The sequence below is a fragment of the Saccoglossus kowalevskii genome, chromosome 13, assembly GCF_978046115.1.
Source record: "Saccoglossus kowalevskii chromosome 13, keSacKowa6.1, whole genome shotgun sequence".
Taxonomy (NCBI): Eukaryota; Metazoa; Hemichordata; class Enteropneusta; family Harrimaniidae; genus Saccoglossus; species Saccoglossus kowalevskii.
The window spans coordinates 27,123,156-27,140,746 of record NC_140653.1 but is presented as its reverse complement, the minus strand read 5'-3'; the positions used below and the strand labels follow the sequence as shown (position 1 = coordinate 27,140,746).

The 17,591-nt window shown below is 38.0% G+C and overlaps 8 non-coding genes across 8 annotated transcripts; all 8 read left to right on the top strand.

The window, feature by feature from the left end:
* The first annotated feature begins 1,933 nt into the window (after positions 1-1,933).
* TRNAR-UCU (transfer RNA arginine (anticodon UCU)) lies at positions 1,934-2,018 on the top strand. The gene is given in 2 exon segments: positions 1,934-1,970; positions 1,983-2,018. It is a non-coding gene; the product is annotated as a tRNA-Arg (tRNA).
* Positions 2,019-4,573: 2,555 nt separating this feature from the next.
* On the top strand, positions 4,574-4,658 carry TRNAR-UCU (transfer RNA arginine (anticodon UCU)). The gene is given in 2 exon segments: positions 4,574-4,610; positions 4,623-4,658. It is a non-coding gene; the product is annotated as a tRNA-Arg (tRNA).
* Positions 4,659-7,215: 2,557 nt separating this feature from the next.
* On the top strand, positions 7,216-7,300 carry TRNAR-UCU (transfer RNA arginine (anticodon UCU)). Its single transcript is given in 2 exon segments — positions 7,216-7,252; positions 7,265-7,300. It is a non-coding gene; the product is annotated as a tRNA-Arg (tRNA).
* A 278-nt stretch (positions 7,301-7,578) lies between these two features.
* TRNAR-UCU (transfer RNA arginine (anticodon UCU)) lies at positions 7,579-7,663 on the top strand. The gene is given in 2 exon segments: positions 7,579-7,615; positions 7,628-7,663. It is a non-coding gene; the product is annotated as a tRNA-Arg (tRNA).
* Positions 7,664-9,855: 2,192 nt separating this feature from the next.
* On the top strand, positions 9,856-9,940 carry TRNAR-UCU (transfer RNA arginine (anticodon UCU)). Its single transcript is given in 2 exon segments — positions 9,856-9,892; positions 9,905-9,940. It is a non-coding gene; the product is annotated as a tRNA-Arg (tRNA).
* A 2,176-nt stretch (positions 9,941-12,116) lies between these two features.
* TRNAR-UCU (transfer RNA arginine (anticodon UCU)) lies at positions 12,117-12,201 on the top strand. The gene is given in 2 exon segments: positions 12,117-12,153; positions 12,166-12,201. It is a non-coding gene; the product is annotated as a tRNA-Arg (tRNA).
* A 2,555-nt stretch (positions 12,202-14,756) lies between these two features.
* Positions 14,757-14,841, top strand: TRNAR-UCU (transfer RNA arginine (anticodon UCU)). Its single transcript is given in 2 exon segments — positions 14,757-14,793; positions 14,806-14,841. It is a non-coding gene; the product is annotated as a tRNA-Arg (tRNA).
* A 2,559-nt stretch (positions 14,842-17,400) lies between these two features.
* On the top strand, positions 17,401-17,485 carry TRNAR-UCU (transfer RNA arginine (anticodon UCU)). The gene is given in 2 exon segments: positions 17,401-17,437; positions 17,450-17,485. It is a non-coding gene; the product is annotated as a tRNA-Arg (tRNA).
* The last annotated feature ends 106 nt before the right edge of the window (positions 17,486-17,591 follow it).

Below are 17,591 nucleotides of genomic sequence, written 5' to 3'. Positions count from 1 at the left end.
CGAAATATAAAAATTATTACCTAATTCCATCAACATACATGTCCTTGCTTATCCCCAACGTCTACATGGAATGACGTTGAATGCTCTTTAACATGTTGTTGAAGCACCGTCACTCGGTAAATGTTGGTGAGTTGAAACATAATCAACCGGAACAATCACAGAGTTAGTGAGTTTTCACGATCCGCGGATTATTAATTAGCATTCCAATTGTTAACACATTTGCCAAAAGTTAACACATTTGCCATGATATTAGAAAGCCGGCATTTTTGAAAGAAAAGCAGTTCTCTATTGGAGTCTTGTTCAATTTAACGTCAGTGTTCTGTCCGAATTAAACAGCAGTATCTTACTTAAGTGTCAATAATTAAAGAACACCAAATAGAGAAGAGCGTCGGATGAGATTTATAATTCCATACACATTTTGAAATGGTATACTCATTAATAAACACAACAAAATCGCCGCAGCCAGTATACGTTTTTTTGTTTTGTCGAAGCGCCATCACTCGGTGAATGCCGGCAAGTTCAATCATTAACAGCTTTACACATCCGAGTGCCAGTGTCTTTTCACGTTATATGGAGTGTTAATTGGCATAACAACACTGCGAGTTAACACATTTGTAGCACAAGTAAACAGCCGGCATTTTACAGAAGGGGGCGGCAATCCATTGACAAAGTTTTCTTGAATATCCTTACAAATGCGAAAATTGGTATAGGAATTCGAAACTGTAAAGCAACCAAAACATACCACATGTGTATCATTGCTACACGTTTCTCGTCCCATGCGTATCGTATAAAGAATACTATGGCATTACATATTGACAACACCCATTTTACAGCCAATGTTATGTTGAACATATTACCGGTGTTAGATATTGCTGGTCGGTTTGATTGGAAGAATGTCTGCGGTTACGTAGATGGTAAATCGCACAGCAAAGGTAAGTAAATGTGCTCTACTTTAAATAATTATGTCTCACCGAATTAACTTCAAAATGGATTATAGTGGTTTAGGTCACGTAATGTTGTATCACGATTGCTACAGACACAAATATGTGTTTTTTTATTTTTACAGGTAGTTATGTTGGCAGGAAATCAAGTCGCAATATCTACAGCGAGACACAGTCGGTTTTATTAGAAGTAATATTTACAACTACTACGGAGTATCTAAATCGCGACATGCGCAAGCGTATCGCCATAATTACCAACTTATCGGAAAAGTCAATTATGGTAAGTGAGAGCATTATGTATGCACCAAAGTATGTTATAATGTAAGCGAACAGTTTCTTGTTGTTCATTATACAATAATCTATTTTATTCACTTTTCAGAAGTGGTTTCAGAATCGTCGGGGTCAAAAACGGAGGCAAGAACGGAAAAGAGATGCCGTGTTATATGCTAAGCACCATCAAGCACCAATACAAAAGTTGAAAGAATCGACGACGCGTTTTCCGTCCGTGCGAAGTCGAGGAAAATCAGTGGACACTCGACTTGATGTCCTACCAGCAACGCCTTCCCTCAGTGAATATATTGGTGTTCCACAATCCAGTAGTACACCAAGGCATTGTAGTGATACGAAGATACAAAATTGCAGTACACATTCCAGTGGTATCCTGACAGACGTCTATCAAAGTGAAATAGAAATATGTAGTACACCTTGTAAAGACGTGTCATCAGATTTGTCATTTAATGGAATTACTGATTTAGATCGTACTCTGTGTCCATTAGTCATTTGCGAAGCTTCATATTCTGTTTGAGAAAAGCATTTATTCGTGGTTAGTCATTTTAATTTCGTGTACATAATACGTTATAATGAAATATAAATAAAAAATACATATTGTGTATTCAATTATGAGTCAAGATCGAAAGGAGCAGTGTGATCTGGTCAAACGTTGTGATGTAAAAAATAAAAATACCTTGCATACGAAGCAGGCGATATGCAGTGTCTCCGTGGCGCAACGGATAGCGCGTCGGACTTCTAGTTGAAACAGTTATTCGGAGGCTGTGGGTTCGAATCCCACCGGAGATGGCTCTTCGTTTAAGTCACGATGGACATGTTTTGTTCAAATTGTCGTCAATAGTCTTAACATATTGGACAGTTGTAGCTCTCCTCGGTACTAATAATTAGGGAAGACCGAGACCGTCGACTGAGATTAAAATATTCTGCACGCATTTTGATGGAATGAACCAATATAAAAAAATGGCTACCAATGGTATAAAAAGGCAACTGGTTGTAGCGATACAAGGTGTTTGGTGATGTGATGTAACAAATAAAAATATCTTGCGTATGAAGCAGGCGGTATGCTGTGTCTCCATGGCGCAACGGATAGCTCGTCAGACTTCTAGTTGAAAAAGTTATTCGTAGGCTGTGGGTTCGAATCCCACCGGAGATGGTTCTGATTTTAAGTCACGATGGATTTGTTTTGTTAAAATCGTCGTCAATGGTCTTAACATATTGGACAGTTATAGCTCTCCTCGGTGCTAATAATTAGAAAGACCGAGACCGTCGACTGAGATTAAAATATTCTACACGGATTTTGATGTAATGAACCAAATACAAAAATGGCTACTAATGGTATAAAAAGCCAACTGATTGTAGCGATACTAGGTGTTTGATATGTGTTCTACACGAGCCTTTGTAAGATCAACCGAAATATAAAAAAATATTACCTAATTCCATCAACATACATGTCCTTGCTTATCCCCAACGTCTACATGGAATGACGTTGAATGCTCTTTAACATGTTGTTGAAGCACCGTCACTCGGTAAATGTTGGTGAGTTGAAACATAATCAACCGGAACAATCACAGAGTTAGTGAGTTTTCACGATCCGCGGATTATTAATTAGCATTCCAATTGTTAACACATTTGCCAAAAGTTAACACATTTGCCATGATATTAGAAAGCCGGCATTTTTGAAAGAAAAGCAGTTCTCTATTGGAGTCTTGTTCAATTTAACGTCAGTGTTCTGTCCGAATTAAACAGCAGTATCTTACTTAAGTGTCAATAATTAAAGAACACCAAATAGAGAAGAGCGTCGGATGAGATTTATAATTCCATACACATTTTGAAATGGTATACTCATTAATAAACACAACAAAATCGCCGCAGCCAGTATACGTTTTTTTGTTTTGTCGAAGCGCCATCACTCGGTGAATGCCGGCAAGTTCAATCATTAACAGCTTTACACATCCGAGTGCCAGTGTCTTTTCACGTTCTATGGAGTGTTAATTGGCATAACAATACTGCGAGTTAACACATTTGTAGCACAAGTAAACAGCCGGCATTTTACAGAAGGGGGCGGCAATCCATTGACAAAGTTTTCTTGAATATCCTTACAAATGCGAAAATTGGTATAGGAATTCGAAACTGTAAAGCAACCAAAACATACCACATGTGTATCATTGCTACACGTTTTCTCGTCCCATGCGTATCGTATAAAGAATACTATGGCATTACATATTGACAACACCCATTTTACAGCCAATGTTATGTTGTACATATTACCGGTGTTAGATATTGCTGGTCGGTTTGATTGGAAGAATGTCTGCGGTTACGTAGATGGTAAATCGCACAGCAAAGGTAAGTAAATGTGCTCTACTTTAAATAATTATGTCTCACCGAATTAACTTCAAAATGGATTATAGTGGTTTAGGTCACGTAATGTTGTATCACGATTGCTACAGACACAAATATGTGTTTTTTTATTTTTACAGGTAGTTATGTTGGCAGGAAATCAAGTCGCTATATCTACAGCGAGACACAGTCGGTTTTATTAGAAGTAATATTTACAACTACTACGGAGTATCTAAATCGCGACATGCGCAAGCGTATCGCCATAATTACCAACTTATCGGAAAAGTCAATTATGGTAAGTGAGAGCATTATGTATGCACCAAAGTATGTTATAATGTAAGCGAACAGTTTCTTGTTGTTCATTATACAATAATCTATTTTATTCACTTTTCAGAAGTGGTTTCAGAATCGTCGGGGTCAAAAACGGAGGCAAGAACGGAAAAGAGATGCCGTGTTATATGCTAAGCACCATCAAGCACCAATACAAAAGTTGAAAGAATCGACGACGCGTTTTCCGTCCGTGCGAAGTCGAGGAAAATCAGTGGACACTCGACTTGATGTCCTACCAGCAACGCCTTCCCTCAGTGAATATATTGGTGTTCCACAATCCAGTAGTACACCAAGGCATTGTAGTGATACGAAGATACAAAATTGCAGTACACATTCCAGTGGTATCCTGACAGACGTCTATCAAAGTGAAATAGAAATATGTAGTACACCTTGTAAAGACGTGTCATCAGATTTGTCATTTAATGGAATTACTGATTTAGATCGTACTCTGTGTCCATTAGTCATTTGCGAAGCTTCATATTCTGTTTGAGAAAAGCATTTATTCGTGGTTAGTCATTTTAATTTCGTGTACATAATACGTTATAATAAAATATAAATAAAAAATACATATTGTGTATTCAATTATGAGTCAAGATCGAAAGGAACAGTGTGATCTGGTCAAACGTTGTGATGTAAAAAATAAAAATACCTTGCATACGAAGCAGGCGATATGCAGTGTCTCCGTGGCGCAACGAATAGCGCGTCGGACTTCTAGTTGAAAAAGTTATTCGGAGGCTGTGGGTTCGAATCCCACCGGAGATGGCTCTTCTTTTAAGTCACGATGGACATGTTTTGTTCAAATTGTCGTCAATAGTCTTAACATATTGGACAGTTGTAGCTCTCCTCGGTACTAATAATTAGGAAAGACCGAGACCGTCGACTGAGATTAAAATATTCTGCACGCATTTTGATGGAATGAACCAATATAAAAAAAATGGCTACCAATGGTATAAAAAGCCAACTGGTTGTAGCTATACAAGGTGTTTGGTGATGTGATGTAACAAATAAAAATATCTTGCATATGAAGCAGGCGGTATGCTGTGTCTCCATGGCGCAACGGATAGCTCGTCGGACTTTTAGTTGAAAAAGTTATTCGGAGGCTGTGGGTTCGAATCCCACCGGAGATGGTTCTGATTTTAAGTCACGATGGATTTGTTTTGTTAAAATCGTCGTCAATGGTCTTAACATATTGGACAGTTATAGCTCTCCTCGGTGCTAATAATTAGAAAGACCGAGACCGTCGACTGAGATTAAAATATTCTACACGGATTTTGATGTAAGGAACCAAATACAAAAATGGCTACTAATGGTATAAAAAGCCAACTGATTGTAGCGATACTAGGTGTTTGATATGTGTTCTACACGAGCCTTTGTAAGATCAACCGAAATATAAAAATTATTACCTAATTCCATCAACATACATGTCCTTGCTTATCCCCAACGTCTACATGGAATGACGTTGAATGCTCTTTAACATGTTGTTGAAGCACCGTCACTCGGTAAATGTTGGTGAGTTGAAACATAATCAACCGGAACAATCACAGAGTTAGTGAGTTTTCACGATCCGCGGATTATTAATTAGCATTCCAATTGTTAACACATTTGCCAGAAGTTAACACATTTGCCATGATATTAGAAAGCCGGCATTTTTGAAAGAAAAGCAGTTCTCTATTGGAGTCTTGTTCAATTTAACGTCAGTGTTCTGTCCGAATTAAACAGCAGTATCTTACTTAAGTGTCAATAATTAAAGAACACCAAATAGAGAAGAGCGTCGGATGAGATTTATAATTCCATACACATTTTGAAATGGTATACTCATTAATAAACACAACAAAATCGCCGCAGCCAGTATACGTTTTTTTGTTTTGTCAAAGCGCCATCACTCGGTGAATGCCGGCAAGTTCAATCATTAACAGCTTTACACATCCGAGTGCCAGTGTCTTTTCACGTTATATGGAGTGTTAATTGGCATAACAACACTGCGAGTTAACACATTTGTAGCACAAGTAAACAGCCGGCATTTTACAGAAGGGGGCGGCAATCCATTGACAAAGTTTTCTTGAATATCCTTACAAATGCGAAAATTGGTATAGGAATTCGAAACTATAAATCAACCAAAACATACCACATGTGTATCATTGCTACACGCTTTCTCGTCCCATGCGTATCGTATAAAGAATACTATGGCATTACATATTGACAACACCCATTTTACAGCCAATGTTATGTTGAACTTATTACGGGTGTTAGATATTGCTGGTCGGTTTGATTGGAAGAATGTCTGCGGTTACGTAGATGGTAAATCGCACAGCAAAGGTAAGTAAATGTGCTCTACTTTAAATAATTATGTCTCACCGAATTAACTTCAAAATGGATTATAGTGGTTTAGGTCACGTAATGTTGTATCACGATTGCTACAGACACAAATATGTTTTTTTTTTTATTTTTACAGGTAGTTATGTTGGCAGGAAATCAAGTCGCTATATCTACAGCGAAACACAGTCGGTTTTATTAGAAGTAATATTTACAACTACTACGGAGTATCTAAATCGCGACATGCGCAAGCGTATCGCCATAATTACCAAATTATCGGAAAAGTCAATTATGGTAAGTGAGAGCATTATGTATGCACCAAAGTATGTTATAATGTAAGCGAACAGTTTTTTGTTGTTCATTATACAATAATCTATTTTATTCACTTTTCAGAAGTGGTTTCAGAATCGTCGGAGTCAAAAACGGAGGCAAGAACGGAAAAGAGATGCCGTGTTATATGCTAAGCACCATCAAGCACCAATACAAAAGTTGAAAGAATCGACGACGCGTTTTCCGTCCGTGCGAAGTCGAGGAAAATCAGTGGACACTCGACTTGATGTCCTACCAGCAACGCCTTCCCTCCGGGAATATATTGGTGTTCCACAATCCAGTAGTACACCAAGGCATTGTAGTGATACGAAGATACAAAATTGCAGTACACATTCCAGTGGTATCCTGACAGACGTCTGTCAAAGTGAAATAGAAATATGTAGTACACCTTGTAAAGACGTGTCATCAGATTTGTCATTTAATGGAATTACTGATTTAGATCGTACTCTGTGTCCATTAGTCATTTGCGAAGCTTCATATTCTGTTTGAGAAAAGCATTTATTCGTGGTTAGTCATTTTAATTTCGTGTACATAATACGTTATAATAAAATATAAATAAAAAATACATATTGTGTATTCAATTATGAGTCAAGATCGAAAGGAGCAGTGTGATCTGGTCAAACGTTGTGATGTAAAAAATAAAAATACCTTGCACACGAAGCAGGCGATATGTAGTGTCTCCGTGGCGCAACGGATAGCGCGTCGGACTTCTAGTTGAAACAGTTATTCGGAGGCTGTGGGTTCGAATCCCACCGGAGATGGCTCTTCTTTTAAGTCACGATGGACATGTTTTGTTCAAATTGTCGTCAATAGTCTTAACATATTGGACAGTTGTAGCTCTCCTCGGTACTAATAATTAGGAAAGACCGAGACCGTCGACTGAGATTAAAATATTCTGCATGCATTTTGATGGAATGAACCAATATAAAAAATGGCTACCAATGGTATAAAAAGCCAACTGGTTGTAGCGATACAAGGTGTTTGGTGTTGTGATGTAACAAATAAAAATATCTTGCATATGAAGCAGGCGGTATGCTGTGTCTCCGTGGCGCAACGGATAGCGCGTCGGACTTCTAGTTGAAAAAGTTATTCGGAGGCTGTGGGTTCGAATCCCACCGGAGATGGCTCTTCTTTTAAGTCACGATGGACATGTTTTGTTCAAATTGTCGTCAATGGTCTTAACATATTGGACAGTTGTAGCTCTCCTCGGTGCTAATAATTAGAAAGACCGAGACCGTCGACTGAGATTAAAATATTCTACACGGATTTTGATGTAATGAACCAAATACAAAAATGGCTACTAATGGTATAAAAAGCCAACTGATTGTAGCGATACTAGGTGTTTGATACGTGTTCTACACGAGCCTTTGTTAGATCAACCGAAATATAAAAATAATTACCTAATTCCATCAACATACATGTCCTTGCTTATCCCCAACGTCTACATGGAATGACGTTGAATGCTCTTTAACATGTTGTTGAAGCACCGTCACTCGGTAAATGTTGGTGAGTTGAAACATAATCAACCAGAACAATCACAGAGTTAGTGAGTTTTCACGATCCGCGGATTATTAATTAGCATTCCAATTGTTAACACATTTGCCAAAAGTTAACACATTTGCCATGATATTAGAAAGCCGGCATTTTTGAAAGAAAAGCAGTTCTCTATTGGAGTCTTGTTCAATTTAACGTCAGTGTTCTGTCCGAATTAAACAGCAGTATCTTACTTAAGTGTCAATAATTAAAGAACACCAAAGAGAGAAGAGCGTCGGATGAGATTTATAATTCCATACATATTTTGAAATGGTATACTCATTAATAAACACAACAAAATCGCCGCAGCCAGTAGACGTTTTTTTTGTTTTGTCGAAGCGCCATCACTCGGTGAATGCCGGCAAGTTCAATCATTAACAGCTTTACACATCCGAGTTCCTGTGTCTTTTCACGTTATATGGAGTGTTAATTGGCATAACAACACTGCGAGTTAACACATTTATAGCGCAAGTAAACAGGCGGCATTTTACAGAAGGGGGCGGCAATCCATTGACAAAGTTTTCTTGAATATCCTTACAAATGCGAAAATTGGTATAGGAATTCGAAACTATAAATCAACCAAAACATACCACATGTGTATCATTGCTACACGCTTTCTCGTCCCATGCGTATCGTATAAAGAATACTATGGCATTACATATTGACAACACCCATTTTACAGCCAATGTTATGTTGAACATATTACCGGTGTTAGATATTGCTGGTTGGTTTGATTGGAAGAATGTCTGCGGTTACGTAGATGGTAAATCGCACAGCAAAGGTAAGTAAATGTGCTTTACTTTAAATAATTATGTCTCACCGAATTAACTTCAAAATGGATTATAGTGGTTTAGGTCACGTAATGTTGTATCACGATTGCTACAGACACAAATATGTGTTTTTTTTATTTGTACAGGTAGTTATGTTGGCAGGAAATCAAGTCGCTATATCTACAGCGAGACACAGTCGGTTTTATTAGAAGTAATATTTACAACTACTACGGAGTATCTAAATCGCGACATGCGCAAGCGTATCGCCATAATTACCAAATTATCGGAAAAGTCAATTATGGTAAGTGAGAGCATTATGTATGCACCAAAGTATGTAATAATGTAAGCGAACAGTTTCTAGTTGTTCATTATACAATAATCTATTTTATTCACTTTTGAGAAGTGGTTTCAGAATCGTCGGGGTCAAAAACGGAGGCAAGAACGGAAAAGAGATGCCGTGTTATATGCTAAGCACCATCAAGCACCAATACAAATGTTGAAAGAATCGACGACGCGTTTTCCGTCCGTGCGAAGTCGAGGAAAATCAGTGGACACTTGACTTGATGTCCTACCAGCAACGCCTTCCCTCAGTGAATATATTGGTGTTCCACAATCCAGTAGTACACCAAGGCATTGTAGTGATACGAAGATACAAAATTGCAGTACACATTCCAGTGGTATCCTGACAGACGTCTATCAAAGTGAAATAGAAATATGTAGTACACCTTGTAAAGACGTGTCATCAGATTTGTCATTTAATGGAATTACTGATTTAGATCGTACTCTGTGTCCATTAGTCATTTGCGAAGCTTCATATTCTGTTTGAGAAAAGCATTTATTCGTGGTTAGTCATTTTAATTTCGTGTACATAATACGTTATAATAAAATATAAATAAAAAATACATATCGTGTATTCAATTATGAGTCAAGATGGAAAGGAACAGTGTGATCTGGTCAAACGTTGTGATGTAAAAAATAAAAATACCTTGCATACGAAGCAGGCGATATGCAGTGTCTCCGTGGCGCAACGGATAGCGCGTCGGACTTCTAGTTGAAACAGTTATTCGGAGGCTGTGGGTTCGAATCCCACCGGAGATGGCTCTTCTTTAAAGTCACGATGGACATGTTTTGTTCAAATTGTCGTCAATGGTCTTAACATATTGGACAGTTGTAGCTCTCCTCGGTGCTAATAATTAGAAAGACCGAGACCGTCGACTGAGATTAAAATATTCTACACGCAAATACAAAAATGGCTACTAATGGTATAAAAAGCCAACTGATTGGAGCGATACTAGGTGTTTGATACGTGTTCTACACGAGCCTTTGTAAGATCAACCGAAATATAAAAATAATTACCTAATTCCATCAACATACATGTCCTTGCTTATCCCCAACGTCTACATGGAATGACGTTGAATGCTCTTTAACATGTTGTTGAAGCACCGTCACTCGGTAAATGTTGGTGAGTTGAAACATAATCAACCAGAACAATCACAGAGTTAGTGAGTTTTCACGATCTGCGGATTATTAATTAGCATTCCAATTATTAACACATTTGCCAAAAGTTAACACATTTGCCATGATATTAGAAAGCCGGCATTTTTGAAAGAAAAGCAGTTCTCTATTGGCTTGTTTTGTTCAATTTAACGTCAGTCGTCTGTCCGAATAAAACAGCAGTATCTTACCTAAGTGTCAATAATTAAAGAACACCAAAGAGAGAAGAGCGTCGGATGAGATTTATAATTCCATACACATTTTGAAATGGTATACTCATTAATAAACACAACAAAATCGCCGCAGCCAGTAGACGTTTTTTTTGTTTTGTCGAAGCGCCATCACTCGGTGAATACCGGCAAGTTCAATCATTAACAGCTTTACACATCCGAGTTCCTGTGTCTTTTCACGTTATATGGAGTGTTAATTGGCATAACAACACTGCGAGTTAACACATTTGTAGCGCAAGTAAACAGACGGCATTTTACAGAAGGGGGCGGCAATCCATTGACAAAGTTTTCTTGAATATCCTTACAAATGCGAAAATTGGTATAGGAATTCGAAACTATAAATCAACCAAAACATACCACATGTGTATCATTGCTACACGCTTTCTCGTCCCATGCGTATCGTATAAAGAATACTATGGCATTACATATTGACAACACCCATTTTACAGCCAATGTTATGTTGAACATATTACCGGTGTTAGATATTGCTGGTCGGTTTGATTGGAAGAATGTCTGCGGTTACGTAGATGGTAAATCGCACAGCAAAGGTAAGTAAATGTGCTTTACTTTAAATAATTATGTCTCACCGAATTAACTTCAAAATGGATTATAGTGGTTTAGGTCACGTAATGTTGTATCACGATTGCTACAGACACAAATATGTGTTTTTTTTATTTTTACAGGTAGTTATGTTGGCAGGAAATCAAGTCGCTATATCTACAGCGAGACACAGTCGGTTTTATTAGAAGTAATATTTACAACTACTACGGAGTATCTAAATCGCGACATGCGCAAGCGTATCGCCATAATTACCAACTTATCGGAAAAGTCAATTATGGTAAGTGAGAGCATTATGTATGCACCAAAGTATGTTATAATGTAAGCGAACAGTTTCTTGTTGTTCATTATACAATAATCTATTTTATTCACTTTTCAGAAGTGGTTTCAGAATCGTCGGGGTCAAAAACGGAGGCAAGAACGGAAAAGAGATGCCGTGTTATATGCTAAGCACCACCAAGCACCAATACAAAAGTTGAAAGAATCGACGACGCGTTTTCCGTCCGTGCGAAGTCGAGGAAAATCAGTGGACACTCGACTAGATGTCCTACCAGCAACGCCTTCCCTCAGTGAATATATTGGTGTTCCACAATCCAGTAGTACACCAAGGCATTGTAGTGATACGAAGATACAAAATTGCAGTACACATTCCAGTGGTATCCTGACAGACGTCTATCAAAGTGAAATAGAAATATGTAGTACACCTTGTAAAGACGTGTCATCAGATTTGTCATTTAATGGAATTACTGATTTAGATCGTACTCTGTGTCCATTAGTCATTTGCGAAGCTTCATATTCTGTTTGAGAAAAGCATTTATTCGTGGTTAGTCATTTTAATTTCGTGTACATAATACGTTATAATAAAATATAAATAAAAAATACATATTGTGTATTCAATTATGAGTCAAGATCGAAAGGAACAGTGTGATCTGGTCAAACGTTGTGATGTAAAAAATAAAAATACCTTGCATACGAAGCAGGCGATATGCAGTGTCTCCGTGGCGCAACGGATAGCGCGTCGGACTTCTAGTTGAAACAGTTATTCGGAGGCTGTGGGTTCGAATCCCACCGGAGATGGCTCTTCTTTTAAGTCACGATGGACATGTTTTGTTCAAATTGTCGTCAATAGTCTTAACATATTGGACAGTTGTAGCTCTCCTCGGTACTAATAATTAGGAAAGACCGAGACCGTCGACTGAGATTAAAATATTCTGCACGCATTTTGATGGAATGAACCAATATAAAAAAATGGCTACCAATGGTATAAAAAGCCAACTGGTTGTAGCGATACAAGGTGTTTGGTGATGTGATGTAACAAATAAAAATATCTTGCATATGAAGCAGGCGGTATGCTGTGTCTCCATGGCGCAACGGATAGCTCGTCGGACTTTTAGTTGAAAAAGTTATTCGGAGGCTGTGGGTTCGAATCCCACCGGAGATGGTTCTGATTTTAAGTCACGATGGATTTGTTTTGTTAAAATCGTCGTCAATGGTCTTAACATATTGGACAGTTATAGCTCTCCTCGGTGCTAATAATTAGAAAGACCGAGACCGTCGACTGAGATTAAAATATTCTACACGGATTTTGATGTAAGGAACCAAATACAAAAATGGCTACTAATGGTATAAAAAGCCAACTGATTGTAGCGATACTAGGTGTTTGATATGTGTTCTACACGAGCCTTTGTAAGATCAACCGAAATATAAAAATTATTACCTAATTCCATCAACATACATGTCCTTGCTTATCCCCAACGTCTACATGGAATGACGTTGAATGCTCTTTAACATGTTGTTGAAGCACCGTCACTCGGTAAATGTTGGTGAGTTGAAACATAATCAACCGGAACAATCACAGAGTTAGTGAGTTTTCACGATCCGCGGATTATTAATTAGCATTCCAATTGTTAACACATTTGCCAAAAGTTAACACATTTGCCATGATATTAGAAAGCCGGCATTTTTGAAAGAAAAGCAGTTCTCTATTGGAGTCTTGTTCAATTTAACGTCAGTGTTCTGTCCGAATTAAACAGCAGTATCTTACTTAAGTGTCAATAATTAAAGAACACCAAATAGAGAAGAGCGTCGGATGAGATTTATAATTCCATACACATTTTGAAATGGTATACTCATTAATAAACACAACAAAATCGCCGCAGCCAATATACGTTTTTTTGTTTTGTCAAAGCGCCATCACTCGGTGAATGCCGGCAAGTTCAATCATTAACAGCTTTACACATCCGAGTGCCAGTGTCTTTTCACGTTATATGGAGTGTTAATTGGCATAACAACACTGCGAGTTAACACATTTGTAGCACAAGTAAACAGCCGGCATTTTACAGAAGGGGGCGGCAATCCATTGACAAAGTTTTCTTGAATATCCTTACAAATGCGAAAATTGGTATAGGAATTCGAAACTATAAATCAACCAAAACATACCACATGTGTATCATTGCTACACGCTTTCTCGTCCCATGCGTATCGTATAAAGAATACTATGGCATTACATATTGACAACACCCATTTTACAGCCAATGTTATGTTGAACTTATTACGGGTGTTAGATATTGCTGGTCGGTTTGATTGGAAGAATGTCTGCGGTTACGTAGATGGTAAATCGCACAGCAAAGGTAAGTAAATGTGCTCTACTTTAAATAATTATGTCTCACCGAATTAACTTCAAAATGGATTATAGTGGTTTAGGTCACGTAATGTTGTATCACGATTGCTACAGACACAAATATGTTTTTTTTTTATTTTTACAGGTAGTTATGTTGGCAGGAAATCAAGTCGCTATATCTACAGCGAAACACAGTCGGTTTTATTAGAAGTAATATTTACAACTACTACGGAGTATCTAAATCGCGACATGCGCAAGCGTATCGCCATAATTACCAAATTATCGGAAAAGTCAATTATGGTAAGTGAGAGCATTATGTATGCACCAAAGTATGTTATAATGTAAGCGAACAGTTTCTTGTTGTTCATTATACAATAATCTATTTTATTCACTTTTCAGAAGTGGTTTCAGAATCGTCGGAGTCAAAAACGGAGGCAAGAACGGAAAAGAGATGCCGTGTTATATGCTAAGCACCATCAAGCACCAATACAAAAGTTGAAAGAATCGACGACGCGTTTTCCGTCCGTGCGAAGTCGAGGAAAATCAGTGGACACTCGACTTGATGTCCTACCAGCAACGCCTTCCCTCCGGGAATATATTGGTGTTCCACAATCCAGTAGTACACCAAGGCATTGTAGTGATACGAAGATACAAAATTGCAGTACACATTCCAGTGGTATCCTGACAGACGTCTGTCAAAGTGAAATAGAAATATGTAGTACACCTTGTAAAGACGTGTCATCAGATTTGTCATTTAATGGAATTACTGATTTAGATCGTACTCTGTGTCCATTAGTCATTTGCGAAGCTTCATATTCTGTTTGAGAAAAGCATTTATTCGTGGTTAGTCATTTTAATTTCGTGTACATAATACGTTATAATAAAATATAAATAAAAAATACATATTGTGTATTCAATTATGAGTCAAGATCGAAAGGAGCAGTGTGATCTGGTCAAACGTTGTGATGTAAAAAATAAAAATACCTTGCACACGAAGCAGGCGATATGTAGTGTCTCCGTGGCGCAACGGATAGCGCGTCGGACTTCTAGTTGAAACAGTTATTCGGAGGCTGTGGGTTCGAATCCCACCGGAGATGGCTCTTCTTTTAAGTCACGATGGACATGTTTTGTTCAAATTGTCGTCAATAGTCTTAACATATTGGACAGTTGTAGCTCTCCTCGGTACTAATAATTAGGAAAGACCGAGACCGTCGACTGAGATTAAAATATTCTGCATGCATTTTGATGGAATGAACCAATATACAAAATGGCTACCAATGGTATAAAAAGCCAACTGGTTGTAGCGATACAAGGTGTTTGGTGTTGTGATGTAACAAATAAAAATATCTTGCATATGAAGCAGGCGGTATGCTGTGTCTCCGTGGCGCAACGGATAGCGCGTCGGACTTCTAGTTGAAAAAGTTATTCGGAGGCTGTGTGTTCGAATCCCACCGGAGATGGCTCTTCTTTTAAGTCACGATGGACATGTTTTGTTCAAATTGTCGTCAATGGTCTTAACATATTGGACAGTTGTAGCTCTCCTCGGTGCTAATAATTAGAAAGACCGAGACCGTCGACTGAGATTAAAATATTCTACACGGATTTTGATGTAATGAACCAAATACAAAAATGGCTACTAATGGTATAAAAAGCCAACTGATTGTAGCGATACTAGGTGTTTGATACGTGTTCTACACGAGCCTTTGTAAGATCAACCGAAATATAAAAATAATTACCTAATTCCATCAACATACATGTCCTTGCTTATCCCCAACGTCTACATGGAATAACGTTGAATGCTCTTTAACATGTTGTTGAAGCACCGTCACTCGGTAAATGTTGGTGAGTTGAAACATAATCAACCGGAACAATCACAGAGTTAGTGAGTTTTCACGATCCGCGGATTATTAATTAGCATTCCAATTATTAACACATTTGCCAAAAGTTAACACATTTGCCATGATATTAGAAAGCCGGCATTTTTGAAAGAAAAGCAGTTCTCTATTGGATTGTTTTGTTCAATTTAACGTCAGTGTTCTGTCCGAATTAAACAGCAGTATCTTACCTATGTATCAATAATTAAAGAACACCAACGAGAGAAGAGCGTCGGATGAGATTTATAATTCCATACACATTTTGAAATGGTATACTCATTAATAAACACAACAAAATCGCCGCAGCCAGTAGACGTTTTTTTTTTGTTTTGTCGAAGCGCCATCACTCGGTGAATACCGGCAAGTTCAATCATCAACAGCATTACACATCCGAGTTCCTGTGTCTTTTCACGTTATATGGAGTGTTAATTGGCATAACAACACTGCGAGTTAACACATTTATAGCGCAAGTAAACAGACGGCATTTTACAGAAGGGGGCGGCAATCCATTGACAAAGTTTTCTTGAATATCCTTACAAATGCGAAAATTGGTATAAGAATTCGAAACTATAAACCAACCAAAACATACCACATGTGTATCATTGCTACACGCTTTCTCGTCCCATGTGTATCGTATAAAGAATACTATGGCATTACATATTGACAACACCCATTTCACAGCCAATGTTATGTTGAACTTATTACCGGTGTTAGATATTGCTGGTCGGTTTGATTGGAAGAATGTCTGCGGTTACGTAGATGGTAAATCGCACAGCAAAGGTAAGTAAATGTGCTCTACTTTAAATAATTATGTCTCACCGAATTAACTTCAAAATGGATTATAGTGGTTTAGGTCACGTAATGTTGTATCACGATTGCTACAGACACAAATATGTTTTTTTTTTATTTTTACAGGTAGTTATGTTGGCAGGAAATCAAGTCGCTATATCTACAGCGAGACACAGTCGGTTTTATTAGAAGTAATATTTACAACTACTACGGAGTATCTAAATCGCGACATGCGCAAGCGTATCGCCATAATTACCAACTTATCGGAAAAGTCAATTATGGTAAGTGAGAGCATTATGTATGCACCAAAGTATGTTATAATGTAAGCGAACAGTTTCTTGTTGTTCATTATACAACAATCTATTTTATTCACTTTTCAGAAGTGGTTTCAGAATCGTCGGAGTCAAAAACGGAGGCAAGAACGGAAAAGAGATGCCGTGTTATATGCTAAGCACCATCAAGCACCAATACAAAAGTTGAAAGAATCGACGACGCGTTTTCCGTCCGTGCGAAGTCGAGGAAAATCAGTGGACACTCGACTTGATGTCCTACCAGCAACGCCTTCCCTCCGGGAATATATTGGTGTTCCACAATCCAGTAGTACACCAAGGCATTGTAGTGATACGAAGATACAAAATTGCAGTACACATTCCAGTGGTATCCTGACAGACGTCTGTCAAAGTGAAATAGAAATATGTAGTACACCTTGTAAAGACGTGTCATCAGATTTGTCATTTAATGGAATTACTGATTTAGATCGTACTCTGTGTCCATTAGTCATTTGCGAAGCTTCATATTCTGTTTGAGAAAAGCATTTATTCGTGGTTAGTCATTTTAATTTCGTGTACATAATACGTTATAATAAAATATAAATAAAAAATACATATCGTGTATTCAAATATGAGTCAAGATGGAAAGGAACAGTGTGATCTGGTCAAACGTTGTGATGTAAAAAATAAAAATACCTTGCATACGAAGCAGGCGATATGCAGTGTCTCCGTGGCGCAACGGATAGCGCGTCGGACTTCTAGTTGAAACAGTTATTCGGAGGCTGTGGGTTCGAATCCCACCGGAGATGGCTCTTCTTTTAAGTCACGATGGACATGTTTTGTTCAAATTGTCGTCAATAGTCTTAACATATTGGACAGTTGTAGCTCTCCTCGGTACTAATAATTAGGAAAGAC